This window comes from Phyllostomus hastatus, unplaced genomic scaffold (assembly GCF_019186645.2).
Source record: "Phyllostomus hastatus isolate PE091 unplaced genomic scaffold, TTU_PhHast_1.1 phas_scaffold_216, whole genome shotgun sequence".
NCBI lineage: Eukaryota > Metazoa > Chordata > Mammalia > Chiroptera > Phyllostomidae > Phyllostomus > Phyllostomus hastatus.
In genome coordinates, this window is record NW_025334018.1 from 23,720,447 (window position 1) to 23,747,735 (window position 27,289).

The 27,289-nt window shown below is 54.0% G+C and overlaps 2 pseudogenes; both read left to right on the plus strand.

The window, feature by feature from the left end:
- The first annotated feature begins 61 nt into the window (after positions 1-61).
- Positions 62-12,343, plus strand: LOC123804535 (annotated as a pseudogene).
- On the plus strand, positions 11,977-16,488 carry LOC123833499 (annotated as a pseudogene).
- The last annotated feature ends 10,801 nt before the right edge of the window (positions 16,489-27,289 follow it).

A 27,289-nucleotide genomic window follows, 5' to 3' on the forward strand; every position in this document is an offset into this window, starting at 1 on the left:
TGCAGGTGAGGGCACAGGGGGAGCGTGGAGCAGGGCAGGTAAGGTCTGCACTGGGACACCTGTGGGAGGGAGACAACGGGAACCAGGGAGCTGGACACCTGCCCGTCTCTGGGAACTTCCTGTGGTCAGAGAGGGGCAAGGCCCCTCACAGTCTCTCCTGCTCGTCTCTGGGAACGTGTTGTAGGTGATTCTAGAAGAGAAGTGGACACCAAACCCAGGTTCGCCTTCCTGCTGTTTGAAAGCCAATAACTAAGAGACAGGGACTGGTGGGAGGAAAGTAGGTCCATTCAAGGGCCCGCAGCTGGAGATCATGGGGGTCTCTCCTGACAAAGACCATCTGAACAATTGGACACAGACAGGGGTTTTTGTAAATAGAGAGAAGGAAGGAAAACAAAAACCCAAGAAAGACACGGAAAGGAGGGTGTTGAGAGTTCTGTGTCGAGGGGACAAGGTGCAAGCAACACAGTCTGTTCAGGTTCCTGGTCGAGGTCAGCAAACCTCCCAGAGCTGAATGCCTGAGGGTGGACTGAGCTCCTTCTGAAGTCAGTGTCTGGAATTCCTCGGCAAACTGGCTGTTTATCTGAGTCACATGTAAGTTAGCAGGTCATCATTTACAGAAATAATGTGGAGAGAATAGTGGGGTGGGTTACCAGGTGTGTCTTAAAGATTAACTGTACAACCCCTGGTCAGTGTGGCTTAGTTGCTTGGAGCATCGTCCCACACACCAAAGGCTGGGGGTTCGATTCCTGGTCAGGGCACACACCTGGGTGTTGGGTTCCATTCCCGGATTTTGTAGCCTAGGAGGGGCAGCCAACTGATGTGTCTCTCTCCCGCCCACTCTCTTTGTCTGTTCATCGTCCTACTCTCTCCTCCACCCTTCCTCTTCCTCTAGAAGTAATGAAGAAAAATGTCCCTGTGTGAGGATATAATAAAGATGTGTGTGTAAAGAAGATTGTTAAAGAAATACTTGTGATATAGAACAATCTGAAACCTCCACACACACAACGGTTGAGGAATGCATGACTACACAGTGTCTGACCACAGAGGGGGTCCAGTCCGTGTGTCTGTTGGCCGTCTGTACCTCCTCTTTGGAGAAATGTCCGTTCAGGTCCACGACTCATTTTCTAAATCAGATTGCCTGTTTTTTTGGTGTTTAGTTGTATCAGTACTTTCTAAATTCTGAATATTAAACAGGGCTTAAAAAGTGGGTCCTAATAGTATCTTCTTTTTATTTTATTTTATATATTTAGTTTAAGATTCCATTTATTTATTTTTAGAGAGAGGGAAAGGGAAGGAGAAAGAGAGTGAGACATTGAAGCACAAGAAAAACATTGGTCGGTTTCCTCTCACGAGCTCCCTATCAGGGACGTGGCCAGCACCCCAGGCCTGTGCCCTCCCTGGGAATCGAACTGGCAACCTTTGGGTTCTCAGGCTGGCACTCGACACACTGAGCCACACAGTTCAGAGGCAAACACTTTTTTAATTGTATTATTGGCAAATATCTTCTTCATTTACTACATCGTGTTTTCATTTTGTGTTGGTTTCCTGTGCTGGGCAAACACTTGTTACTTTGAGATAGTCTCATTCATTTATTTGTTCACTTTTAGCCCTTGCCCAAGGGGACATGCCCAAAAAGATATTGTTAGGAGTGATGTTAGAGAATTCACTGCCTACGTTTCCATCCAGTTTTATGGTTTCAGATTTTACATTTAAACCTTTCATTTTATTTTGTGTTCTTTATATACTTGGTTTAGGAAAGGGATGCAGTCACACCCTTTTGCACGTATCCGTCCAGGCCTGACAACAGCATGTTGGAGAGGTTCTCTTCACCTCAGACCGATTGCCCACAGAGGCGAGGACTCGCTGCTGGCTCTCTGGCCTGTCCCATTGACTTGGTGACTGCTGTCCTGCCAGGTCCAGCTGTCTCTTCAGTGCAGACGTGTGACGTCCTGTCCTGTCCGGGAGTGTGACACCACCAACTTCGTTCTGTCTCAGGGTTTCTCTGGCTGTTCAGAGTTTTTGTGTTTCCACATACTTTTTAGGGTTAGTTGTTGTACCTCTGAGAAGTAGGTGGTTGGTACTTTAGTAGAGATTGCACTGAATCTGTGTGTTGCTGTAGGCGGTGCGGACATTGGGACAATATGAACCCTTCCCAACACCAGCACACTGTATGTCCCCACTCATTTGTGTTTCCTCAGTTTCTGTCCTCATTGTGTCCTACAGTTGTCAGTGTACAGGTCCGCCACCTCTTTACTTACATTGAGTCCTAGATACTTTGTCCTTCTGTATGATATTGAAAATGGGATTTGAGGAATGTCTCATTCTGAATATTCAGTATTGCTGTGTAGAAATGCAGCAGGTTTCTGCTTTTATATCCTGAATGTGACTCAATTCCTAGTAGTTCTAATATGTTCTTTTTCTGGGGGGCGGCGGAGTCTTCAGGCTTTTCTCTATTTTGTATCATGTCATCTACAAATGGTGAGAATTTTACTTTTTCCTCTCTGATTTCTATGATTTTTATTTCTCCGTCCTGTCCGATCAGCGTGGCCAGGACTTCCAACCCTGTACTGAATGGAAGTGGTCACTGTGGGCATCTGTTTCTTCTTCCGGATCCACAGGAACAGCCTTCAGCTTTTCACCACTGAGACTGTGTGAGTTGTTCATTTAGGAATCATGTTTTTAATGAAGAGTTTTCTATATATTTGTAACAAAATTGGATGTAGTTTGGGTATTTAAATTGTATCTACACTTTGCTATTACAGATTTTACCATGGTGAACACACTTAAATATAAACCTTTCTGATAATGCCTGATTTTTTTCTTTGAGATTAATTCCTGCAAAGGGAAAACATTCTTAAGCCATTGTGTATCTGTGTCTGTGTGTGTATATATATATAGAAAACACATTCAGTAATATTTACATTCATGTGAAGCAAAGTATATGATTTCCGTTATAACATAAATATTTTATTTTATTATTATTATTACTATTAATATTATTTGGGTTATTTTAAACTTGTATATGATCGGGATTAAAAAACAATAAATATCTCCAGAAATAAGTGGAAATACATCCCACACTGTGAAAACTTTTCATTTAAAACATTCAGGTAATTGTAAAAGTACAGGGTGCAAAGGACTCGCCTTCTGCTCTGGATGGAAGGGGAGCCCCTGGGAGGGGCTGAGCAGGAGGGAGCTGAGGGGTCAGGACGTCCTGGCTGCTGTGCGGGGCACGGCCTGCAGGGGGCAGCAGTGGGACCAGGGACTCAGAGCAGTGGGGCCTGCCTTCCTCAGCGGGTGATGATGGGGGCGGGCACCTGGCTGTGGCAGGGACCTGTGGGTGAGTGGAGGGATTCTGAGCATGTTTCCAAAAGGAGAACATGGACTCCCTGCTGATGAGGGTGAAGGTGCTTGCATTATGGTTCCGTGTTTCATGGCTAATTTCCATGTTGGATCCAAGGTTGAGAGACTCCCCAGCAGACATTTGCAGAGGAGGCTCTCCTGTCTGCAGGGATCCCGGTTGCGCCCCCGGTCGGTCCTGGGGAGGCCACGTCTCCATGTGGAATCCTCCACCTTCTCCCAGGTCGTCACTGGCACCCAGCCCCGGCTGGTGTCTCTCTCTCTGCCCAGCAGGGAACGATGGTGAGGCGCCTGGTCCCCCGTCTGCCTGCCCTCCCTGTCTGCCTCGCCGTGGTCCAGCTGCTCAGCCCCTGCTCAGGTAGGACCTGCTCTGCGTTCCTGCACCTGAAGCCTTTCCCTTGGGGCCCAGTCAGGACCCTGGACACCCCCCACCCCTGCAAGGCCCGTCCAGACCACACCTGTGTGAGGACTGAGTTCCTGTCTAGGTGTCTCTCCCCTCGCCCTCCCTGCTGGGGCACCCCCTGGTCCTCTGGCCCCAGCTCCCTCTGACGGAGCCCCCCCTTCTGATGACCAGCTCAGTTTGCTGTGGTTGGACCCCCCGAGCCCATCCTGGCCATGGTGGGTGAAGACGCTGAGCTGCCCTGTCACCTGTCCCCGGAGATGAGTGCTGAGACCATGGAGCTGACGTGGGAGCGATCCAGCCCCAGGCAGGTAGTGCACACGTACGCACACGGGCAGGAGGAGACGCCTGCAGCAGAGTATCGAGGGAGAACTTCGATTTTAAGAGAGGACATCACTGTGGGGAAGGCTGCTCTGCAGATTCACGACCTCAGAGCCTCTGACAGAGGAACCTACCTGTGTTATTTCCAAGATGGAGACTTCTTTGAAAATGCAGAGGTGCAGCTGAAGGTTGCAGGTGAGCCTCAGGTTTGATCTGAGCTTGTTTCCTGTGGGGTCAGGGGCAGAGGCTCCAGGCCCACCTGAGAGCTCTCCCTGCTCCTCACCAGCACCTGCCCCCCCCACCTCCCCCCCTGCCTCTCTGAGGCCCGAGACAGACCCAGGTCGTCCCCCAGGAAGGGCTCCTCCTGCATCCAGTAAAGAGTCCCTCACGCTGCCCACCAGGTCTCAGCAGGGAAGTGGAGGTCGGGGATGGGAAGGAAGAGGAGACCCCCCCACAGTGGGGGGCACACAGGTGTTTGGGTTCAGAGTGTCCCAGACAGTGGCCGTGGGCCCCCCAGGTGCCCGCTGCTGTGGGTCCAGGGGGCTGAGCTGCAGGGACAACACCTGTGGTGCCCACTCCCTCCAACCAAAGGCCCCGGGACACACGTGCAGTTGAACAGGGTGTGTCCATCCCTGGAGCAGTGAGGGGGGATGCACAGGGGAGGAAACCGGGGTGTCTCAGAGAGGGGGTGTCAGGGAGGACTGGGTGTGCCCTCTGGGCTGTCAGGGGACTTGGCGGGGGGTGTGGAAGCAGGGCTCTGCTCTGGGCTGGATGCTGTCAGGAAGGTGCAGGGGTGTCATGGGTCACTCCCAGCCAGGACAGGGAGGGTGGTCACTGCTGAGGTCTGCACACTGTTCCTGCTTCCTCTGTGCTCAGACCGACTGCTGAGTGGTCTTGACCTTGTCCTGACCCGTCCCAGGGACAGAGTGGCCTTGTCTGAGGTGCTGCCCCGTGGAAGTGCTCGTGTCCGGGTGCCAGGGCTGCACTTCACCTTCTCAGGACACAGCCCTGCCCTGGGCTTCTGCCTGGTGGGTCCCTGGGGAGCCCGGCAGGGGATGGATTGTGGGGGGTCCTGGCTTTGTCCCTGCGGGGCCTCCTGAGCCAGACACTGTCCCTCCCTGTACATCACAGGTCCTTTGAAGAGAGTCCTCCCCACAGGACTCTGTCCTCTCAGGTCTGTAAGGGGCTCCCCCCTGCTCCCCTTGTGTTTAGGGATTCAGTGTCAGTAGTAAAAACCCCACAGTTCCTGCCTGGGTCAGCGGTCCTCTGTGGAGAAGTGTTCCCCTCTCCACAGTCACGTGACAGAAACTTGCCACAGTGGAGGGGCCCCAAAGCAAACTGACACCTGCAGCAGTAATTACATCAGGAGTTTCACACGGGGACAAGCACACAGTGCACAGCTGTGGTACCCCAAGACGAGCTGCAGATCCTTCCCCCACACGGCAGGGCAGACGCTCACACAGGACAGGAGGGATGGATCGGGGCACTGGGGTGTGAACCGCATCACTAAGGGGGAATTTACATGCTTCTCCAGAGTGGAAAGAGGGGCTGTTCCAGGAACCAGCATGTCTGGGACATTTGGGACATGGGGGAGGGGAGGGCCCAGCAGTCTCTAAGGGGATTTAGGGGAAACAATGTCATTTCCAGCCCAGATCCCCCTGGATGCAGCACGAGGGTCCAGCGATGGTCAGGCAGGGGTCACACTGTGGGTCAGTCTCTCCTGCACAGCACACTCTGGGAACAGCTCCTGTGAATCCATGCTGGGCTCATCCAGAGTGGGTGTGCCCCTCCCTGCTGTGGAGACCCCCACCAATGCAGAGGGCTCCCCAGGATTCAGGCTCACTTTTCTTTACCAATGCTGGGCTCTGACCCCCACGTTGAAATGAAGGGCTACGAGGCTGGAGGGATCCGTGTGGAGTGCACGTCTCCCGGCTGGTACCCACAGCCCCAGATCCAGTGGAGAGACGCCAGGGGACACAGCTTGTCTGCTGAGGGGGACACAGAGGCTGCAGACCCCCAGGGCCTTTATGCAGCCTCAGCCTCTGTGATCCTGGACTGGAGCACAGCTCTGGGGAGGGGGTCTCCTGTGTCATCAGAAATCCGCTGCTGGGCCAGGAGAGGTCAGCCATGGTTTCCATCCCAGGTGAGTGTCCTGCCCACTGCCCTGGGCTCTGCACTGTCCGTGAGGAAAGGTGTGGTTGTCTGCTGCTGACCTGGGTCTGTGCAGGGAACAGAAGGGACAGAGCAGGGACCTGCTGCTCCTTCCCCATGAAGCTGTTTGTGTCACAGACACCTTCTGAGCTCTTCCTGCGGCCATACACGGTGCCAGGGGAAGGGAACTGGGGACAAATAATCAAGGTCAGCAAAGACATGAGAAAAGGGGAAAATATGTATCATGCAAATCTTAGAAAAGGGGCTGATCTGCTTAATCTATAAAACAACCCAGTAGTAAAACAAGCAAAGAACAGAAATTATCAGTTCACAGAAAAGGAAGTGACTCAGGAAAAGGTGTCCAATCTCCCTGACTAGGGAGGTGATTTCCACCTGTGAGACTGGCAACACAGGAAAAAATGAAGTGGTTGGTTACGCATTCTGAATGTTGAATTTTGGGGAGACAGTGACTCTTAGAGGTTTCTGGCTAGTGCTTGGTATATTTTTGGTGTCAGTGAGCACAACTTCCTCTGGGGACAATAGAGCTACCATATCCAGAGTGCTCATTCAGTTATGCAAGACCCCACTTCTGAGACTTTATCTGGCAATCAGCTCATATTTCTGTGTGAAGAAATATAAAAAGTTATTTCCTGTGGCATTAATTATAACAACAAAGAGTCAGAGACGGTGCAAGTGCCCCCGATGGGCCGTGTGTGCAGGGGGCGCTGCCCTGTGAGAGCAGACACAGACCTGCCCCCTGTGCTGAGGCGGGAAGGTCGCCCAGACCCAGGGGAGCAGAGAGAACAACTGGCAGAGCAGCTGATAAACAGTGCTATTTTCACTGTAAACAAGATAAATTAAAAGTATATCTATGTTTTTAAAGTTTAACCAAAACTTGCATGGCACTCACTATGTGTCAGGCTCTGTATAAACATTAATTTCATCTTCATAGATCAGGACGAGGAACAGGTGATTAAGTAATTAGTTCAAGGTCACAGAGCAAGTCAGTCAGAAGACCTAGAATTGGAACCCAGACCCTCCTGCTCCAAAGTTCATGTTCTTAATCACCAGGTTAAAGTGACTCAGAAGGAGATAATAAATGGCAGAGGGAGGAGCAGTGGAGACATTTCAATGGCTTTGTATACATTATTTATATTCAAAATATTGCCATGTGAGAGGCAGTTACTTCAAGACAATGGTGTTATGTGCCAGTGAAAGTTCTGGGCACTTTGGGGAGAGAACGTTTTCAGTCCCCAGATACTCTGAGACCCAGGGTTGCCATCAGCTGAGGCTCACCCTTCGCAGGCCCCTTCTTCCGGAACGCGCAGCCCTGGATGTTGGCCCTGGGCGTGACCCTGCCGGCTCTGCTGGGGCTCCTGGCGGGGGCGGGCTACTTCCTGTGGCGACAGCAGAAGAAGAACCAGGCCCTGTCCAAGGAGAAGGAGAGGGAGCAAGCAGAGAAAGAAGCAGCTCAGTGGGAGAAAGAAGCAGCTCTGGTCAAGGAGCAGCGGAAGCGAAGCCCCAAAGGTGAGGCCCCTCTGCAAGGTGGTCTCCACCTCCCCACCACAGCCTGCACCCAGCACGGGGGTCCCCTATTTGATCCCCTTTAAATGAGTTTCTTTTCCTGCTTATTTCCAGAGAAGCTACAGGGTGAACTCAGTAAGTGGTGGTCCCCGGGCCACACATCGTGAGGTCCCTGCATTACACGTGTCACTGACCCCTCACGTTGTTCCCTGCAGGGTGGACTAACATCCCGTACCTACCACGTGACCTGCACTGGCTTCTCAGCCTCTCTGCTCGGATATTTCAGCCCCTGTCCTCCCCCCTAACCTCCCAGGGGAAGAAATGAGGACGATAATGGGGAACCAGGCAGTGGTCTGTCTCAGTGGGGAAGGAGCTGCCGTGTCTCTCCATGAGGGGGCGCCCCCGCAGGACACCCCGGGAACCCCCAAAAAAGAATGGGTGGGGACATGACTCAGTGTGGGAGTCCTTCCCTCCCTGCTTGGTTCACAAACTCTGTAGTGCACTGAAAAGAAAGGCAGAAGGAGAGAAAAGTGTCTTAAAAACAGGAGTGGCTGTGTTAGTTGTGACAGATTTACCGTCACTGCTGAAAACATAGTATCTGAAATTTTCTCATTAGATTTCTCCATTGTTTCCGGAGTGGGCAGGAAATAACACAGATTGAGGTGAATGAATCCCAGCACACAGGTACACACGTGTGTACACAGGGGAGTGTGTGCACAGACACACCCAGGTCCTGGAGAACCTGGCCATCGTTTATATGACAGGGTCACAGTCCAGGTCCCTCAGGGACTGTCTGACCACAGATAGTTCCAAACCCTGAACACACGAGGTTTTTCCTTTACACGTAAAGGAAGGTTTCTTGTTGGCACAGCAGCGTTGCTGCTTCACTGTTCTTGACGTTGGAGCTGCTATTAGGTAAAATATGGGTGACTGATCACCAACGCTGTGATACTAGGACTGTCTGTCTGACACAGAGATGTTCCTCAGGGACTAAGGGGGGGATCCCCAGGGTGGACCTGCTGGACTCGGGGGGATTCCTGAGGGGGCAGGTCGGAGCAGACAGCAGGTGACCTCATCACTCTGGTGAGACTGATGTGCAATTTAAAACTCATGAATTGTTTGTTTCTGCAACTTTTATTCACTGCTCCCCAACCGTGGTTGACAGAAGGTAACTGAAACTTCAGAAGCTAAAGCAGGGATGAGAGGTCACTGCTGCACTGACATGGACAGGACAGCTGTGCGGTGACCCTGGGACAGCCCGTGCAGGGCGCCTGGGGGTCCTGAGCTGCAGCTGATGGAAAGAGGAGGGGGAGCCGGGGAGGGACCAGGCAGAGGGGGAGGTGGGGGGAGGGGGGGCACACAGGAAGGTGACAGGGGGCACAAGGGAGACAAAGGAACCAACTCAGAAAGGACAGTTCAGGTGACTGTCTGTCTCCACTGCAGGTGAGGAGCGGTCTCAGGCCTATGCAGGTGAGTGAGCCCGAGGCTCTCTGGTTTCCCGGCTCCTGTGGGGGAAACACCTGCAGCCTTTCCTGCTGGGGGAGGGGCCACCCCATCCTGCTCAGAGGCTCATTCTCTGTGTCTGCACCACCCCCTCCTGTCTGGTCACTCAGGACCTTCCAGACACAGTGTCCCCTCACCCTGCTGACACCCACGCCCACACCCGGCACAGCCTGGTCGTGTCCCCACGGCCCCAGCGTGACGGAGGGAAGCCCAGCACTGGGAGAGGGTTCAGCCTGGCCCGCAGAGCTGCAGACGAGGGGAGTGGACATTGGAGGGGACTGAGGAGAGGAGAGAGAAGAGGCTCAGTGAGGACAGTGGCGGGGGGGGGACAGAAAGAATGACCTTTCCTTGTCTGTGTCTCCTTCCTTCCAGCGTGGAAGACGGCCCTCTTCCAGCCTGGTGAGTGGGTCCCTCTGTGTCCCCAGGACAACCCCCGGGGGCCCCTGCTCCGTCTTCCTTTCAAACTGCTGACTGGGACAGTTCTGGTGGGTGACCTGAGGTCCTGGTCTCAAAGGTGTGCCCACCTGCTGCCCAGAGCCCAGGGACCAGGGACAGCAGGTGTCCTGGGGCCCACAGGTCTCTGTGGGAGGCAGAGGCAGGAGGGGCGGGGCTGGAGGGAGGGGCTGCAGGGAGAGGGAGGGGGGACCTGACCAGGCTCCTGCCCTCCTGCCCCTGTGTGTCCCTGAGTTCTGCCGTGTCCCACAGTCACTCCTGCTCTGTGAGGGCTGGGACAAGGACCGAGTGAGGAGGTGACTGTGTGTTGTCAGAACACCCGCAGGAAACAGACGGCCTGTTTGAAGGGGGTGTTTGTCTGACGGTAATGACCACGGTGAGGAGGAGGTGTCATAAGACCTAAAAACAATGCAGAGAACTCCTCAGACTGCAACAGACTGTGCTGTAGGCTGATTCACTCCCAGGTCTGCAGGGTCAGAGAGGACAGAGGACCCCCCAACCTGCACAGATTGTTCCCTGACAACACACCCCTCACAGCACTTTCTCACACTGTGACTCGGGCACTGATGATTGACAGGAACAGGGACAAAGGATGGGGCAGCACCAGCCACACCTCCCGGTGGTCCTGTGACAGGTGACCCTTTATCATCCACACGATCCCCAGTGTGGAGTTGACCTCGGTGCTCCTGTCACTCTGGCTGTTACTGACAAAAGAGCTCATGGCCGTGTTTAAAGAACACAGATGACCGTCACCTGGAGGCTTTGGTGTGCTGGCTGAGGACAGTGAGGTGGGTCAAAGGTCACGGCAGGAAGAGGTGAAAGAGATCCCTGACACAGAGATGGGGTTGGGTGTGTTCACAGTGACAGGTGGGGAGTGGACCCCAGAGCACATGGAGCCCCAGCCTGGCCCCGAGCACAGGAGGGACACGGAGTCTGTTGTCACACCAGGCACTTCCTCTGTGCCCAGCCTGGGGCTCAGTATACCCCCCATTTGTCTCATTCCACCCCAGAGATTAGAGTTTCACCCCTACTTTAGAGATAGGAAACTGAGACTCACGATATTCTGTAGCTGGTGTCTGAGGACAGAGAGACTGTGCAGGAAAGGATGTCACAGGGGGCAGCTCAGGGGGCAGAGCCAGGGCTGACGTTTAATCCATGTGACTGTACAGCACAGGGAGGCTCTCAGTTTTGGGAAAGGAACAAGGTAGAAGGAAGGTTTCAGATGATTGGTGGTTCCAAAGTGCAGTCATGACACCTGTGGACTCTTGCCGTGGCTGAGGGTCACTTCCAGGGTGAGAGGGGGACCCCAGACTCTGGCCTCAGGCCTCCTGCTGAGACCCATGTCCCGAAGACTGAGGCTCAAAGGTCTGGGCACCATGGCTGACCCGACGCCCTCTGACCCCCTGCAGCGGATGTGTTTCTGGACCCAGATACTGCCCACCCCACCCTCCTGGTTTCTGAGGACCAGCGGAGCCTGCAGCGGGCAGACACAGGGCAGAATGTGCCAGACAACCCTGAGAGATTTGCGTGGTATTCCAGTGTTCTGGGCTCTGCGAGCTTCACGTCAGGGAGACATTTCTGGGAGGTGGAGGTGGAGGAGAGGGGAGAGTGGCTTCTTGGGGTGTGCAGGGAGAGCGTGGAGCGGAAATGCTGGGTTAAAATGTCACCCCAGAATGGATTCTGGGTCATGAGCCTGTCTCATGACATTTACTACTGGGCTCTCACAGACCCTCAAACCAAACTGACAGTTGTCAACTATCTTGGGAGGGTGGGGGTTTTCCTGGACTATGAGCTGGGGGAGGTCTCGTTCTACAATGCCCTCGACGGGTCTCACATCTTCACCTTCCCACACACCCGCTTCTCTGGGCCTCTGAGGCCTGTTTTCAGGATTTTGGATGTGAAGCCCTTTCCCTTGACCATTTGCCCAGCGCAGGAAGGAGTGGGGGGATCCCTTGTGTCTGACCCAGGGCCTGACCCTTCCCTGGAGACCCCAGTGTCCCCAGGCTCAGCTGATGGGAATGGGGACCCTCAGGCTGAAGGAACGTCTCTGCTTCTCGCTGCCCAGCCTGTAGCTGAGGCCCCCTGAACAGCAAACCTCTCAGCCAGGAAACACTCACTGAATTCACGCTGAGTGACGGACGTCACTGACACTCCCTCAGTTCCCACACGAGAAGCAGAGACAAGGGGCAGGCGGTGAGGTCACGGACCGCCGGCGATGGAGCTGCCCTCAAACGGCAGCAGCTGACACTCACAGGTGACGTCCCATGTCCTGGAGTTGTGCCAGAGGCTTCGTGGGAACCTCGCTGACCCTCGCAACGACCCTGGGAGGCAGCCGTGTTTTGAAAGGGTGAAAACTGAGACGGGGCCAAGTTCACTAACACACGATTCGTGCCGAGTTCAGTGCACCTGAGAGATACGTGGCCTCTGCCCCTCCCTCTGCCTCTCGTCTGTCCTTCTGCAGCAGCTGAGTGTCCCTGCTGGGCAGGGTCACAGAGCCCTGAGGGTCCCTTCCCAGGGCACAAAGGGTAAAGGTCACATCATCACCACTGTGATTGTTCACCGTGTGTCCCCTCCACTAGCATATGGTTGTCATGTGTCATTTGTTAAATAAATTTTTCAGTATTCACCGTACCTGGTGTGGCTCAGTGGATTGAGTGCCAACTTGTGAACCAAAGGGTCACAGGTTCAATTCCCAGTCAGGGAACATGCCTGAGTTGTTGGCCAGGTCTCCAGTAGAGGGCACACGAGACGCAACCCCACATTGATGTTCTCTCCCTCTCTTTCTCCCTCCCTTCCCCTCTCTAAAAGTAAATAAATAAAATCTTTTTTTAAAAATTGTCAATAATCTTCACTGTTCGATGCACTTCTAGATTAAGCTCTCAGAGACAACTCACCACAGATTCATGGTTTAGCTCCTTGCAACATTTTCACAAAATCCCAATTGTATTGGCTTTGTGTTGCTGCTGTGATACATACCCACACATTTCCTGACCTGACACAGCACCCATTGACTACCCCTGGACTCTGTAGGTCAGAGGTCCAGCAGGGCCCTCACTGACCTCAAGTCCGGGAGTCACCGACTGGGAGCTCACTGAGGACCCAGGGATCAGTGCGTCTTCCTGACTCTGGCTGCTGGCAGAGCTGTGCTTCCCGCAGTGGCGGGACCCAGAGGCCCCTCTTGCTGCTGTCAGGAAAGTGAGACCCCTCCAGGCTGGGCACGTCTGGGGTCGTTCTCGCAGGGACAGATGTGAGGAAACAAGTCAGGTGAGAGGAAGGACATGAGGACAGAGTCCCAGTGCTAGATCGATTGCTTCGGGGCCATTGCTAGGGGTAAGTGCAGTGTCCGGTTGAGGCAGTGACGAGGACAAACAACCTTTGTGAGCAAGGGGACGGTGACCCTCGTCATTCACAATCTCACAGCCCAGGACAATGGCATCCACCACTGTCATTTCTACAGGGCAGGTCCTACAGGAGGCCATCATGCGCCTGGTGGTGGCAGGTGTGGCATTTCATCTGGTGGCTCTTTTGCACTGTGACTCCTGGAGAAAGTTTCTCTCTGAGCCTCAGGCCCCGCACAGACCAGCAGATGTTTGTCTAGGACCCTTCTACCCTGGCAGGGGGCTTCCTCCTGCCCAAGGGCCCAGTGAGGGGGTGTGTCCTGCTGAGCTGTGGGCATGAGATTGAGAAGCACAGTGAGCTCAGTGGGGCCATGAGCAGGGGAGACGGTGGAACCCCACGGAGTAGCCCCTGCTGCTTCCCAGAGATTTCTAAGGGTCCTTGACTGTCACGTGCATTGGGATGAGACATTTTAGACATGTTTGTCTGTCACAGGCCTGGGGTCCAAGCCCCTCACTGAGATGAAGGGCCATGAAAATTGGGGCGTCTGGCTGGAATACACCTCCACAGGATGGTCCCCAGAACCCTGCACAGTGTGGGGACCCCTATGGTGAGCTCATGCCCGCCCTGGAGGAGGCTCACACCGAGGACACAGACGGCCTCTACAGGGTCACCATGGCCGTGACCATCAGGGACAGCTCTGTGAGGACAAGCCCTGCTCCGTCAGTAACACCTGCTGGGCCAGGAGAGGGGCTCTGGGGTCTCCCTTCCAGGTCAGCTCCCTGCCCTCTGGGGGGCCCAGCCCGTGGACACAGGACCCTCAGCAGATAGTTGGGAGCCTGAGTGGGGCTGGGGGAGAGGCGGGGCTGGGAGGCTCCTGGGCCCTGAGGAGCTCAGGCTGCAGCTGAGCTCAGGCCTCTGCCCTCCTCACAGGGAGCATCACAGAGTCTCCCATCCCAGGAGGAGGAGCCTCGTCTCTGAGGGTAAATCTGCTCATTTTTCCTGTTGTGGTTCTGATGCTGCAGCTACGGTTGTGTGTTCAGGACAATCACACACCATGGAGGGTGGTGGGGAGCAGGGGGCCTGTCTGCACCTGGTGGTGCTGATGCTGAAGCCTCACCTCCTGCCCATGGGGTTTTCCAAGGACAGACCTGGGACAGTCAGTGTCTACAGACACTCATAAACTCAGTCAACAAACACTTAGCAAGGATCACATATGTTCTAGGATCAGTTCTAGAAACAGGAGATAAATCAGGGGAGAAAATGCATAAACATCCCTACCATCAAAGGGCTCATATTGTACAGAGGCAGAAATTAATCTATAAAACACTTAACTCATTGAGTAAAATAATTCAACTATTATATCAGGTGGTGATAAGTGCTATAGAAAAATTAATCCGGGGAGAGTGTGTGGAGGGCTAGAGGCAGGGGAGCTGTGATGGAACTGGAAAGGTGAGGGGAGGCTCCTGTGAGAAGGGGCAACAGGGCACGTGAGGGGTGAGCACCAGGGAGCAGGAGGGGCGGGTGCCCGGGGCCTGAGGCAGCAGCAGGTCGGGCAGTTTCGAGGAACCCAGGAGGCAGGTGTGGCTGGAGGGACTGAGTGCAGGGAGAATGGGAGGAGGGGGGTGCGGACCTGGAAGGGGCCCAGACCAGACGGGGCGAAGCAGGTCCCAGGGGGCCTGTGGTTCAGTCTCAGTGAGACAGGAGCCAGGGCAGGGACTGGAGCAGAGCCGCAAGGTGAGCTGGAGGAGGGAGCTGTGTGAGGACAGACTGTACAGATGTTGGCAGAAGATGGGGGAGGGGGTTGCAGTGACCAGGCCACAGTGAGGGCAGCTCAGCGGGGCTGGTGACAGTTGTGGGTTTTCATTCATCTGGTCCTTCCAACGGTGACTGCAGGTGCTGCTGCTCTTCTGTCTCTCCAGCCCTGTCAAGTGACAAAAATGAAAGTATTTGTTAATGAGTTTGACATCCTTTGTTCAAGAGAAAACCTCCCATGAACTGGGGGGCTGTAGAGCCTCACCTGCAGGAGATTCTCTCCCTGAGGGGTTTGGGGCAAGAACAAGGGGCACAGAGGAGGGAGCAGACATCACTGACTAGGGGGTTGGGGTCTCCTTGTGAGGCAGCAGGTCCCGTGTTCTGGGGTCAGGTGAGTGGCCCGAAGTGCTTCACGGGGAGGTGGAGGGGACAGGGTCCCCCGTGTATGAAGCCAGTTTGGAAAGTCTGCAACCAAACAGAGTCCCAGAGACCATCTGTTCGTAATAGAAAAGGGGGCACATCTCAGGATGTGGAGAGAAAGTGGGAGACATTAACTTCAGCTCCTTTACTAAACTCTCTGCTCACTCAGTGCCCAGGTGTGCTCTCCCTGAGGCCCCGCCCCTCACTCAGCAGGTGGACATGCAGCCTCAGGGGCTCTCCTCTGTGAGCTGCCTGGGGTCTGGGATCAGGGGCCCTTCATGGAGATTTCAACCCGTGGGTTTGTTCCCCCAGCTTCCCGGGTCTCCCTGAGCACCCAGGCCTCACCCTGAGACTTCCTGTGCAGCCGACGTGCTCCTGGACCCAGACACCGCCCACCCCGAGCTCCTCCTGTCCTGGGACCAGAGGAGGGTGTGGCTGGACAGGGCCCTTCCAGGCAGATCCTGCCCGACAACCCCTAGAAATTCGGCTGCCGGCCATGCGTCTTGGGTGTGCAGAGTTTCTCCTCAGGGAGACATGACTGGGAGGTGGAGGTAGGAAATGTGATGGTGTGGGCCGTGGGGGTCTGTGCAGACCGTGTGCAGAGGAAGGGGGAGGCCTTGCTGGTCCCTCACAATGGCGTCTGGGCCCTGGAGCTGTTTGGACACCAGTGCCGGGTCCTGTCCTCCCCTGAGAAGACCCTTCCCCTGAAGGAGCGCCTTCGTCGGGTGGCCGTCCTCCTGGACTACGAATGTGGAGACGTCTCCTTCTACAACATGAGGGATCGGTCCCACATCTACACGTGTCCCCGCTCCCACTTCTCCGAGCCCCTGAGTTCCTTCTTCAGGCTGGGCTCTGATGACAGCCCCCTCTCCCTCTGCCCAGCATTCACGGGGGCCCAGGGGGTCACTGTGCCTGAGGGTGGCCTGGTTCTCCATGGAGCAGGGACCCGCTGCCGCCACCAGACCCAGCGCCCTGGTCTCAGAGCCCAGGAGAGAAGCCCCGGCCGTCTCTGCTCACACAGCACAGCACCCAGAGGACTCGGCCCCTCCCTCTGGGCACATCAGAGAACCTGCCCCACAGGCCCGGGACCCCTCTCCAGTCCCAGCCCATCCCCCCCCATGAGGCTGTTGCTCTAGCAGCTGGTGAGCTTGTCCCCACGGGGCAGGGGCCAGTCTCAGGGGAGCCAGTGCTTGCACGTGGCTCCCCACCAAGGACAATGTGGGACAGTGACAGGCTGACAGCCTGCTGCTCTGACATCAGGGTGACCTGTCAGCATGGGACCTGAGGTCACACAAGACACTGTGGACTTGGGGTGAGGACAGCAGGATGCCCAGGACCTGAAGGGGGTGAGGAGCCACCATTGGGGGTCAGAGGTGGAGGAACGGGGACCCAGAGGTGGGAGGGCCCTGGCTGTTGGCGTGGTGGCCCCCCCATGACAGCCAGGGGTCCCGCACCAGAAGGTCCATCCCCACCATCCCCTAGAGTTCTAGCTGCCACAGCGAAGCTCCAAGTTCAGACAGATGACAGTCAAGGACAGAAGGATAATGGACAAGGACATCCTGGATCTGACCTGGCTCAGGTGTCCCTGCAGTAAATCCTCTGGGTCAGTGGGGACGGCCCCAGGTTTAAGGTCCTGGCTGAGCAGGCGAGTGTGAACCACGTTCATTCAAGGTCAGGGTCAGTGGGGAGGCCAGCAGTTTGCAGCTTCTTGTTCTCAGGATGCATTAAGAACTTGAGAATTACGAAGCACCCTGGAGAGGTTTTGGTCATTTCACTCACATATGACAGTATTTACTGTATTGGACTGAAAAAGCTTTGGAGACATATTTACTTATATATTTTTAAATATAGAGATTAACTGATCACATGCTAATGTAAATAACATGTTTTGTGAAAAATAACTTCTTTGGGAAGCAAAATTAATGCTAGTGCCATTGTTCAGTTTGTTACGTCTGGCTTAACAGAAGCCTGGATGCTCGTGTCTGTGGACGTGGGAACGTGGAATCCTGCAGAGAGTTTTCATGAGAGTTAATCTGAGGCCGACTGCCGTCGTGGGGGGGAGGACCTGACCGCTCTGGGGAAGGACAGGTGGGCAGCTTCTCTCTGCGTGTGCACTGAGGGGGCCGTGAGGGGGCCGGGAAGGAGGGAGAGAGGTGAGGGAACAAGACCCCGAGCTCCTTGGAGGGCGGCCACTCTCCCAGGGGATGAGGAACAGGGTGACCTCTGGCCCCTCAAACGCAGGTTATTCCAGGGGCCCGAGGGCAGTGGACAGGGTTTGCTGAAGGTGAAGGAAACCTCTTACTGAAGACGTGTCCGCCTGGGGCCTGACTCCCACCCTGACCTGCCCAGTGAGGGGTCTGTGGTCAGATCACCCCGTGAGCTCACTGAGGTCACTGATTTGTTCCAGAACCTTCTTCACTTGCAGCACCAGAGTCTTGAGAGTAAAACAGAGCGAGAGGCATCTTAAAATTCAAAGTCCAGATAAATAGATAATGTCTGGTTTCAATTTCTGCTTCGGGGAATTTACCAAGTGAGAAATTTTGTCACTATTCGTCCCTTCTCATTATCAAGCCACGTCCAGGGACTGTCCCTGTGTGTCCTGTCTGTTCCTTCCCCTGAAGCCCTCACCTCCAACCCTGGTCTTTCTCTGACCCGAGCCAGAGCTCCCCGTGAGAGAGGCCTCTTCTCCAGGGGCAGTTTGTGAAACCAGTTGGTGCCAATGATTTAACTTGCCTCTGCCTGAGATGGTGGGTGCTCAGCAGCTGGAGAGAGAGAGAGGCTCACCCCCAGCCGTCCATGGAGGGGAGTCTGCCTCCAGGTGACAGACAAGCCCCTTTCTACACAAGTGACAACGCAGCTCAGCCAGTAGGAACCTGGAGCAGCTGCCCAGGGCAACCTGAGCCTTTGTTCCCAACCTCCCCATCCCCCACCCCGCCCCCCCACCAGCACCCTCTGCTGTGGCTGCAGCAGCTCCAGTCTCTCTGCCTCCCCAGCAGTTACTCTGCAGGGCGTGAGGCCTGGACAGTTGTTTCCCCCAGTAACACGGTCTGACCCCGCAGGGTGTGGTGGAGAGCCCGGGCTGCCCCCCCCTGCCGCCCTCAGTAAGTAACGGGGGTCCTTCCCTGCCCCTCGCCGTGTGCAGTTGAAACACGGAATGAAGGAGCTCGGAGGAGAGGCCGTCAGAGGGGATGGCGTCACCGCGCAGGCAAATCAGCGGAGGGCCTTCCCGCAGACACGCAAGTGGAGCTTCTGTCGTCTGTGCTTTTGGCCAGAGCACGGGACTGACCCGCTTCTGTCTCCACGGGAAACGGGAGGGAGACAGCATTAATATGAAGAGAAATGTGTGGATTTTTAGCTTTCAGAATTATTTTTAAAAACCCATGTCAAAACCTAGAATTTGAGGTTCAATTTTTGAGTTTCAAAGTCGGTCCTTTGGACAAGCAGAGCAGAGCCACGCAGGCCAGGGGGCGCCGCGTTCCCGCGGACAGACGGTCCTCCCGGAGCAGCGCCACCTGCAGGGCCTGCGCCGCTGGTGGGGGACATGCACACACTGCGCAGTGAGCGAGTTTATGTGAGAAACTCGAGCTGAACTATGAGACCATAAAGTGTGTATATATATACATCTGAGTGTGTCTCCTCAGTTACAATATAAACTGTATTTCTCACCATGTATCGCAGTTTTAAAAAACGATTTGCATTTATATTACACAAACTTGTGGGAACCTGGCGGGACTCCCCGGTGGACTGAGCGCGCACGCAGTTCCCAGGCTCAGGGTCTGCAGTGAAGCGCCGCGACCACTAGGGGGCGGAGGAGCCTCAAGATCTTCCTCTGAGAAGTGGGAGGAACAGGGGTCGGGAGCAGGAGCTGGGGGACACTGATCGGATGGAGAGGGGGTGAGACCTGGGGAGAGAGATGGCGCCCGTGTCCTGTAGCTCCCGCCCCTGAATGGAGACACCCACGGAGCTGACGGGACCCGACCTGCAGCCCCCCATCAGCCAGGCCCCAGCGAGCCCGCCGACCCAGCTGCACCATGTGCGCTGCAGACCCACGACAGAGAAAAAGAAACGTCCGTAGAATCCCCTGAGATTTCGGTGTTTGCTTTATGACGCGATTGGATTAGTAATTTATCTAATACACATGCGCCCAGTGCAGAGTAAGGGTTAGTCCAGTTATTCTTCCTCTAATGATGGTAGAACTCCTCGCCACTGATTATTCGGGGGTCGATTCAGGCTGGTCTGTGGATCCCAGCAGCTGACGCCTTGCTGAGCACCACGGTGGGGGAGGAGCGGGAGGAGGAAGGGTTCTTGCTGACCCTCCCCAGGGAGGGTGTCGGGGACAGGGTGAACTCTGGGGCTTGACTTGGAGGAAGGGCCCCAGGCGTGAGAAGACGCCCCTGCACGGAAAATGCGTTTCCAACTGCGGGCTTCCCCTGAAGTCTAGTGAAGTGGGGAGACAGCGTTTTGTCCCACAGTGGGAATAACAGACGTCAGATGCAAGGTAACGGAATGGATCAAGTGAGTTTTAGGATACATAACGATGGAAATGTCTCTCCGTGTGTCTTTATATCTTTCTCTTTATTTAACCAGAGGCTTGGGCAGCTGCCTGTGTCTCTAACTCCATTTCTTCGAGTGTGCAAATGTGAAACAGGTACATGACTTGTGGGCAGAGAGGGTCAAACATTCAGCAGGCCCTGGGCATCTGAAACTGGGGACACTTTCCACAAATTGGCCTCAGGGGCAGTGTAATTATGAAACACACAGACTCGGACTGGAAGGCACGTGCTCCTCATTTCAGAGTCCCCGGACCCAGCCTTTACCGGTGCCCTGACTCCGTGAGACACTGCCCACCCTGCAGCTGAGACGACATCTCTGGAGGGCATCTGGCCTTGGCGCACAATAACCGCCCCATCCACACTCCTCACCCCCCACGCCCGTCACACACGGAGCAGAACAGATGATCTGCAATGCACAGGTGAAAATTGGATATGTCTCTGTTTGTTGTCCCATTTCACACCCATTCCCCTCCCAGCGCCACCCACAGGTCTGGGAGAGAACTGCACCTGGGACCCTGGATCCCGGGAAACTCTAAAGAGGTGAGAAACCATCTGCCCAGAAGCTCCCATCTGGCTGGGAACGAGGCTGCTTCTCTGTGTCAGAGAAACTGGGGTGCTCCAGACAAGACTGGCATGTGTCCCTCTTACTGATAGGATTCTTAGCAGCAAAGCTTTCGGTGGATGAATCTGTCGGTGAGAAAGCAGGGGGCCCTCAGAGAAGGGGCTCCCCCCCACTCTGTGGCTGCAGCCTGACCTGGGCAGGAAAGTCACTTCCTGTCCCCCCTGTCGGGGGACTGGCTGGGAGGGACGGGCCTGTCGCCCCAGCCCTGACCACGGGCAGGGAGAGTTCATATGCAGTCTCACTGCTCTGTGCTGCAAGGTCCCCAGCTCCCATTTGTATTTACCCTTTCTGAGAGTCCCACCGCAGGCCTTTCCGCTGCCTGCCTGCAGGCGCCCATGGTCCCGGCCGATTCCACAGCAACAGTGACCCCCCAGACTGGGGGGGGCAGGGAAGGGATCTGCTCCCGTGCAAATCAGCTCCACTGGGACGGAGCAGGGACGTGGGAACGGGGCTGTGGGACTGTGCTGGGGACAAGAGGCCCAGGGACCAGACCACTGAGTGACTGGACAGTTGCCCCCAGTCAGCTCTGCGCCGCTGCTCTGCCCTGGGAGAAACGTGCCCCCTCTGCTCCAGGTTCAGTCCCAGGTGGGAAGAGAAACTGCGTCCCTGTCACAGAGGGGACCTGGTTACCTGGACAGAAATTCCATTCCTAGTCCCTCATTGGTCCGCTGTCAAGCAAACAAGGACTCCAGATCTACAATTTGATTGGTCCGAAGGCCACTGTCCTGTTTGAGCTGCTGTGATTGGCCAGGGCTGCACACCTGTGACTGGAATTGGAAGCTGGGGTCCTATCACTTGAAGTGGGATTCCGGGACGTTTCTGCAGGAGGGCGGGCTCGGCGGGAAGAATCACGTGTGGGAAGGGTCAGTGCAAAGGGGAGCAGCCCAGTGCAGGCCTCTCTGTGATGTCCAGTTTGTGGGAGGGACCCCTGTGCAGAAATGGCCGCCAGCCTCTGTTCTTCGATGTGTGAGCCCAGGTAGCCAGCAAGACCCCTTGTTACTGGGTGTCTTTTTTTCTCAGGGTTCACACTGCCATTCTTGAGGGGATTCATGGAATCCCACATCCTACAGGTCCCCAAGAACGACAGTCCCCTGCTGTGGCATCAGCGGTGAAGCCAGAACCTCTGTCATCAGATGCCAGGGGACCAAGGGAAGGGGCCTGAGTGGGTGCTTGTCCTGTGTCAGGCTGTGGGGAGCATCCTGCTGACAGAACATTGGAGGTGGCCTTGGTCTTAGCAGGAGGGGCCAGGGGCCTGGGTCAGACCGTCCGTGAAAGGAGGGAGACTAGGCATTTAGAAGCAAGGGATGTCCACTGAGTGTTTTGAAATTCTGACTGAAAATTACTCCTACATCCACATTTTAAACACAGCTTCGGTGCCTCACACATTTCAGGACTGAGTTCTCCGTGACAGGTGTGTGTGGATGCTCCCAGGGGAAGGTGTACTGATGCTCCCTGCTTACTTTAAAAGGCTGCAGATAAATAAGCATAAGGCATCAGCAGAAGGATGGATGATTATGAAGTAAGTGTGTGTTATAAACGTGCACTGTGGACCCTCAACAGTGTTTGTGCAGAGGCCTGGATGCACAGGGCGGACGGATACCTGTCAGAAGGGAGGGGGTTGGGGACTGAGTGGAAGAAGGTGAAGGCATGAGCCAGAAGCACACACACACACACACACCTGTGTGGTGACAGCCGGGGGGAGGGGTGGGTGGAGGTGCGCAAAGGGACAAAAAATGGGGACAGAAAGGGACTTTTCTTGCAATGACAGGTGCACAGAGCAGTGAGCAGAAGAAGTTTTATTGGGTTCTACACTTCGAAACTGAGTCTGTGAATCAATATCACCCCAATACATTCAATTTTTAAAATTATAGTGCAGTTTATAAAAGGAAAAAGAGAAACTATTACAAAAGAAGCAGTAGGTACATTCAGTGTTCATTGAAACATTCTCTCAACTGTGCTCTGTGTTTGTATTTTTCCCCACAAACTGCTGACGGAGGGGATGGGGCGGGAAGAACCGGGTTCTGCTGCTGATAACAGAGACCAGAGGTGCCCGGGGCTTCAACTAAACACAGGTCCACGTTCCTCTCACGGGAGATGACCCCAGAGGGCGGCGGTCAGGGCTGGTCTGAGAGCTCAGAGAGGCATCCACGCCCCAGCCTCCACCTGCCTCCATTCTCTGGCCTCTCAGTGTGTGGCTTCCATCCCCAGGTGGCCTCTTGGTGATGAGATGGCTACTGAGCTCCAGGTCCAGAGACGGTGTCCACCCAAGAGGAAGGAAGAAGTGGGAGGAGCGTGGATCTCTCTAGAGAAACACAACACATAACACCCACCTGCAAACCATCGGCTGAAACTCAGTCCCTCAGACTCTCCCATCAACAAGGGGGATGGGCACAGTGCAGTACCCTCCCCCCAGAAACAAGGTCTGTTCACTGAGAAGCAGCAGGGAACAGATGGGGCACAAGGGAGCAGCCACCTCCACCCCAGAACCCACATTCACACCATGGGATGCATCACAGTCCATCAGCCACAGTCGCACTCTGCCCTGAGGGCTCAACTCACAGCCTTGAGACCTAAACACAGTGTCTCTGGAGGCCCCAGGCCACAGGCAGACCCTGCTGGTCCCCAAGTCCCCTGACAGACACACTCACAGCCTCTCCTGTCCAACCTCAGAGAACACAGACCCTGCAGCAGAGGGAAGTGAGCACACCTGAAACCCAGGTGTGCTCAGATGAGGGGCAGAGGATGGATGGACCCTCTCAGCAACGCCCCCATGAACCTTCCCTGGAAAACCTGGAACCTGCCTATCGGCCCCTGACAGCACCGCCCGTGGGAACCTGAACACGGTGCTGCCTGGGAGTGGATCTGAGACCTGAGTGTCACAGGGGCCAGGACAGGTGTGGGGGCCTGCCCTCTCTCTGTCACACCTGCACTGGGCTCTGCTGTCAAAGACGTTAGCCAACGACCACAGTGACCCTGTAATTCCTGCACCCTCCTCTGCTCACACACTGCCCTCTGCTGCTCTGTCCTGGTTCCTCTGCTGAACACACTGTGACACAAGTGACATGAAGCAGGTGTGCACAGTGAGATACTGCTCACACACACACACACCCAGGACTGATTCACGCAGGTGAGCACACAGAGAAACCCAGAGGGTGGGAGTCAGGGCTGGAGCTGGTCTGCACTGCCCCATCCAACACGGGGTCAGAGTTCATGCCAAAATTTCTGCCCAACAAGTGATGAGAGACACGGCTGTGAGCCAATCAGAGAATAACTGTTTTCATAGATGGACTTTGCCCTGTTTCCCTTGCTGAGCACCCTTTCTTCTTCCCCACCCTTTCTTCCAGATAAGAGACTCACCTATAAGAAACATCCATCCCGTACCTTTGCTCTGTGATTTTCATCTGGGAGTGTCAAGGTTAATTGTGGGCAGTTGGTGAAGGCCAGTACCCCAGGTCCCTTTAGGAAAGAGGCTGAGGAGCCGGGGGAGCCTGCAGGGTGTCCCTCACCCAGGGAAGGAGTGTGGGACTGTGAGCCTGCAGGTGAGGGCACAGGGGAGCGTGGAGCAGGGCAGGTAAAGTCTGCACTGGGACACCTGTGGGAGGGAGACAACGGGAACCAGGGAGCTGGACGCCTGCCCATCCCTGGGAACTTCCTGTGGTCAGAGAGGGGCAAGGACTCTTAAGTCTCTCCTGCTGGTCTCTGGGAACCTGTTCTAGGAGATTCCAGAAGAGAGGCTGATACCAAACCCAGGTTCAGCTGCCTGTCGTGCTCGTAAGTCAATAATCCAAAGGCAGGGACTGGTGGGAGGAAAGCAGGTCCATTCTTGGGTGGGCAGCTCAAGATGGTGGGGGTCTCAGCTCAAAGACCAGCTGAAGAATTGGACACGGGCAGGGGTCTTTGTGAGGAGGGAGAACGAAGGAGAAAAAAACGCACAACGAAGACACTGAGCACGGGGAGCTGAGGGCCCTGCAGGGAGGGACAGTGTGCGAGCAGTGTAGTCAGTTCACGAACCTGCTGAGGGTCAGCAACCCCCGGGAACCGAGTGTCTGGAGGCCGAAGTGAGCTTCTTTGGAAGTTACTTTCTAGAATTCTCAGGAAAACAGACTGTCAGGTATAAGTTAGCAGGTCATCGTTTACAGAAATCACGTTTAAAGAACAGTGGGGTGGGTAACCAGGTGTGTGTCTTAAAGATTTATATGTAAACGTGTTTATTACAGAATTATTTGTACCAAAAAAAATCTGAACCCACCACACACACACCAGTTAGAGAATAAATGGATCAACACCACACTGTCTAACCGTAGAGAGGGTTCTGTCGTGTGCTGTTGGTCATCTGTACCATTTCTTTGGAGAAATGTCCATTTAGGTTGTCTGTCCACTTTTAAAATCAGATTGTTTGGCATTTTGGTTTTAAATTAGCTGTGTTCTTTATAAATTTTGGACTTTAGCCCTTACTGAACATATTGTTGAAAAGTATCTTCGTCCACTCAGTGGGCTGTCTTTTCACGTTGTTGATGGTTCCCGTGCTATGCAAAACCTTTTTAGTGTGATGTGCTCCCATTTGTTTAATGTTCATTTGTCGGCTTTGCCCAAAGAGGAAGTCAGAAGAGAATTCATTGTTCATGTGCTCCTCCAGTGCTGTGGTTTCAGGTTTTACACTTAAGTCTTTAACCTCTGCCTGGCAGGTGTGGCTCAGTGGACTGAGGGCTGCGCTGCAAACCAAAGCGTCTCTGGTTGGATTCCCAGTCAGGGCACATGCCTGGGCTTCAGGCCGGGTCTCCAGTAGGGGGCGCGCGAGAGGCAACCACCCTGACATTTCTCTCCCTCTGTCTCCCTCCCTTACCCTCTGTCTAAAATAATAAATGAATAAAATCTTTTCTTAAAAAACCCACTACAAAAAATAAATAAATCATCTACTTTGTGATTGTTCTTGTATGTGGTACAAGAAAGTGATCCAGTCACAGTCTTTTGCATGTGTCTGTCCAGTCTCCCCAACATCTTTTGGAGAGGGTGTGTTTAGCCCATTGTGTACTCTGGCCTCCTTTGTCCTGGGTGAGTTGGCCCTTTGGCGAGGGTTATTTCTGGGCTCTCTGTTCTGGCCCATCGAACTATGTGTCTACGTTTATGCCAGTACTTTGATGCCAGGGAGTGTGATACCTTAATTTTGTTCTTTTTCAAGATTGTTTGGGCTATTTGAGGTTCCATATAAATTCTAGGATTACTCGTTCTTCTTCTCAGAAGAAGACCATTGGGGTTTCAGTAAGGATTGCACTGAATCTGTGCATGGCTTCAGGCGGTAAGGACATTGTAACAATATTAACTGAGTGCAGTGTATCCTTCCATTCATTTGTATCCTCTTCAGCTTCTTTCTTCCTTGTCTTACAGTTTTCAGGGTGCAGCTGCTTCAGCTCTTTGGTTGAATTTATGCCCAGGTATTTTATGCTTTTTGATAAAGTTGTGGAAGGTGGAAGGTTTTCTTAGACTCCGCCGAGGAAATAAACAGCCAAGTAGCCATGGAAACAGGCAGATAAGTTTTATTTTGGAAGTTTGTGCTCCCAGGCAACGTTTTCTCTGCCTGGAGAAAGGGCTAAGAGAAGACCTTGCAGGAGAAGGGAAAGGCTGGGAGTTTTATTTGGCTTGACTTCGCGGGGGAGCCAAGGATTGGTTCTTGGTGAACAAAGAAGCAGCATATCATTGGTGGTTCCTGGGATGACGTCAGTCACCTCTAGTTCAGTTGCCATATTACTTGTGGTCGACTCGGTGGCCATATTTGTAGTCCAAAATGCTAATTGTAACTAGGTTCTCAATTGTCCTACCCCGCCCATCCTGACAGAAGGGATTGATAACATTTCTCACTCTGGTTATTCAGTGTCGCTGCATAGAAATGCAACAACAGGTCTCTGACTCCGCATCCTGCAGCATGACTGAATCGTGTAGAAGTTCTGGTAGTGTTTTTGGCGGAGACCTCACAGTTCTCTACATACTGTGTTGTGTCATCTGCAGTAGTGAGAGCTTTACTTCTTCCTTTCTGATTCATGTGTTTTTTATTTCTCTGTCTTGTCTGAGTGCTGTCACTAGGACTTCCAAAGCCATATTGTATAGAAGTGGTGATAGTGGGCATCTATTTCTTAGTCCTGCTCTTGCAGGAAAAACCTTCCATTTCCGCCACTGAGTAATTTGTTAGCCTTATGTCTAGGAACCATGTGTATAATAAGGAGTTTTTATTTTTATTTTTAACTGTAGCAAAATTGGATTAATTTATAAATTTTGTTACTGTAGATTTTACTATAATGAATAGCATTAAATATGAACTTTTTTGTTTCTGCCAATTTTTTAAAGAAAATTCCTGTAAGTGGCATTTTTAGAACAAAAAATAAGACAGTTTTAGGTCATTTGGTATAGGAGATGACACACACACACACACACACACACACACACACACACACACACACACAAAACCCTTCTGGATAGCAGCCCCTCATAGTCCCCTGCCAGGTGACGGGAAGCCCTCTGAGTGTGCACCAGCTGGCACTGTTGTGAGCGAACACATTCTGTGTCAGTGGACTTAGCACTGAACTCTTTCAGCGCGTCTGCCCATCTCATGCTGAGTGATTTACCAGCTCCCCTGCCCACCCCATGCTAAGTGTTCTGAAGGTTTTGACCAGACCCCCCCGCGCCACCCTCCCTAGTCACCGGACCTCACCCAGAGTGACTGTCTCTGGTTTCCTGCACGAAAGCAGGTCTGCGAAGGGAGACGTTGCCACTGAGGAAGCGGGAAAAGAACGAAGGGCGGTCGCACTACAACGCAGCTAAGTCAGGAAGCTCAGCAACAGTTCTGAGCAGCGGAGCAGACCCCGCCATAGGTTTATTGCACCAAGGGGAGAGTGCTTT